We start from the raw sequence: 3,214 nt of genomic DNA, 5'->3' as shown, positions 1-3,214 counted from the left end.
GCCCTCCGCGGAGATCCCGGGCCCGCCCCGCGCCGAGAGGCTGGCCCCGCCCCCCGCGGACAGCGTGCTCCCGCCCCCGCCGAGAGGCTGGCCCCGCCCCCCGCGGACAGCGTGCCCCCGCCCCCGCCGAGAGGCTGGCCCCGCCCCCCGCGGACAGCGTGCTCCCGCCCCCGCCGAGAGGCTGGCCCCGCCCCCCGCAGACGGCGTGCCCCCGCCCTCGCCGAGCCGCAAGACCCCGCCCCCACGGACAGCGTGCCCCCGCCCTCGCCGAGCCGCAAGACCCCGCCCCCACGGAGAGCCTGACCCGCCTCCCGCCGAGCCGGCAGGCCCCGCCCCGCGGGCAGCTGGGTCCCGCCCTCGCCGAGCCGCCAGGCCCCGCCCCCGAGGAGATCTGGACCCTGCCTGCCGCGCGGACCTTGGCCACGCAGGGTCCCCACCCGCCCGGGTCCTGCGGCCGCTCCACCCGCGGTTCCTGGCCTGTCCCAGCAGCCTCATCGGCTCGTGTCGCGGGAGCTTTCAGCGAGTCAGGCGCGGACAAGGAGAGGGGTCAAACGGCCTCTATTTCGCTCCTGACGGAAGGAAAAGAAGTGGCCAGAGAGACGACCCCGAGTGTTAGCCCCGAGCGTGGGCCCGGACCCCTGGGCTGCAGGCCGGCTGCCACGCCGAGCACCGGGAAAAGGGCGGCCTTCCAGGAACTGAGCCCGGCGAGGTACCCAGCCCACCAGCGAGATTCCAGAGCCCGCATCCCCTCTCCGAGGTGTAAGAACTGCTCTTAGGGTAGAAGGCAGGAGGGAGCTGGCCCTTTCCTGCCCTGTTTCTCCATCCGCTCCATCTGCCGGCTCCCAGGCCGACTCCGAGGGTTTTCCCATGGCTCCACGGCTGTTTACTTTTTCAGACTCCGAGTGTCCTCCACTGTAATGCCCAAGCACACCTGTGGTCTTTCGAAGGTTCCCTGGCACACCCTTCTCTGCCCCCGTCCCTGGGTCCCCTGAGAGCAGCGTGGCGTTTTTTCCCCCTCTACATAATCCATACCCGAGCTTGGGCTGAGCCCAGGGAAGACACTCACAAGCTGGTATAATCAGAATTATAAGTGTAGCCAGCTCACACCTCCTCCGCTGCAGAGAGGTCAAGGCTGGCTGCCCCCACCCCTCAGGTGTGTTGTGGAGACTGGGGGACGCAGTACAGGGTGCCTGTGCCCACACGCCCGCAGGCCGCGTGGTTAGGGCTCGGAGACATTCCTGTCTGTGGCACTCCTAATAGGCTATGCAACTGAAACAGTTTCAGTCGCTCTGCGGCTGCTAAGTCGCTTCAGTCGTATCTGACTCTGAGACCCCATAGACGGCAGCCCACCAGGCTCCGCCCTCAGACCTGTCCAACTCTTTACTACCCCATGGACTGTGGCCCACCAGACTCCTCTGTCCATGGGATTCTCCAGGCAAGAATGCTGGAGTAGGTTGCCATTTCCTTCTCCAGGGGATCTTCCCAATGCAAGGATTGAACCTGGGTCTCCCACATTGCAGGCAGATGCTTTACCGTCTGAGCCACTATAGCACAGTGTAAACACGACTTTTCTATGTGCTGCGAAACCAAAACATTCATATTACTCATTTTATTATGACATTTCCTTTATTGAGATGGTGTATGACCAGTTCAGTTCAGTTCAGTCGCTCAGTCGTGTCCAACTCTTTGCAACTCCATGAATCTCAGCACGCCAGGCCTCCCTGTCCATCACCAACTCCCAGAGTTTACCCAAACTCATGTCCATTGAGTTGCTGATGCCATCCAACCATCTCATCCTCTGCCGTCCCCTTCTCCTCCTGCCCCCAATCCCTCCCAGCATCAGAGTCTTTTCCAATGAGTCAACTCTTCACATGAGGTGGCCAAAGTACTGGAGTTTCAGCTTTAGCATCATTCCTTCCAAAGAACACCCAGGACTGATCTCCTTTAGGATGGACTGGTTGGATCTCCTTGCAGTCCAAGGGACTCTCAAGAGTCTTCTCCAACACCACAGTTCAAAAGCATCAATTCTTCGGCGCTCAGCCTTCTTCACAGTCCAACTCTCTCATCCATACATGATCACTGGAAAAACCATAGCCTTGACTAGACGGACCTTTGTTGGCAAAGTAATGTCTCTGCTTTTGAATATACTATCTAGGTTGGTCATAAGTTTCCTTCGAAGGAGTAAGCATCTTTTAATTTCACGGCTGCAGTCACCATCTGCAGTGATTTTGGAGCCCAGAAAAATAAAGTCTGACACTGTTTCCACTCTTTCCCCATCTATTTCCCATGAAGTGATGGGACCGGATGCCATGATCTTCTTTTTCTCAATGTTGAGCTTTAAGCCAACTTTTTCACTCTCCTCTTTCACTTTCCTCAAGAGGCTCTTTAGTTCCTCTTCACTTTCTGCCATAAGGGTGGTGTCATGTGCATATCTGAGGTAATTGATATTTCTGCCGGCAATCTTGATTCCAGCTTGTGTTTCTTCCAGTCCAGCGTTTCTCATGATGTACTCGGCATAGAAGTTAAATAAGCAGGGTGACAAGATACAGCCTTGACGCACTCCTTTTCCTTTTTGGAACCAGTCTGTTGTTCTATGTCAACTTCTAACTGTTGCTTCCTGACCTGCATCCAGGTTTCTCAAGAGGCAAGTCAGGTGGTCTGGTATTCCCATCTCTTTCAGAATTTTCCAGTTTATTGTGATCCACATAGTCAAAGACCTTGGCATCGTCAATAAAGCAGAAATAGATGTTTTTCTGGAAGTCTATTGCTTTTTCGATGATCCAGTGGTTGTTGGCAATTTGATCTCTGGTTCCTCTGCCTTTTCTAAAACCACCTTGAACATCTGGAAGTTCACGGTTCACGTATTGCTGAAGCCTGGCTTGGAGATTGTTGAGCATTACTTTACTAGCGTGTGAGATGAGTTCAGCTGTGCAGTAGTTTGAGCATTCTTTGGCATTGCCTTTCTTTGGGATTGGAATGAAAGCTGAGCTTTTCCAGTCCTCTGGCCACTGCTGAGTCTTCTAAATTTGCCGGCATATTGAGTGCACTTTAGTGTGTGAATGCTACACGCTTTCATAGCATCGTCTTCCAGGGTTTGAAATCGCTCAGCTGGGCCCCGTCCCCTCCTCTGGCTTATCGCTCAGCTGGGACTCCATGCCCTCCTCTGGCTTATCGCTCAGCTGGGCCCCGTGCCCTCCTTGGGCCGGGCTCCCGG

Source organism: Ovis aries, chromosome 6 (genome assembly GCF_016772045.2).
Source record: "Ovis aries strain OAR_USU_Benz2616 breed Rambouillet chromosome 6, ARS-UI_Ramb_v3.0, whole genome shotgun sequence".
Lineage (NCBI taxonomy): Eukaryota > Metazoa > Chordata > Mammalia > Artiodactyla > Bovidae > Ovis > Ovis aries.
The sequence above is the reverse complement of the archived record's forward strand: the minus strand, read 5'-3'. Positions refer to the sequence as shown.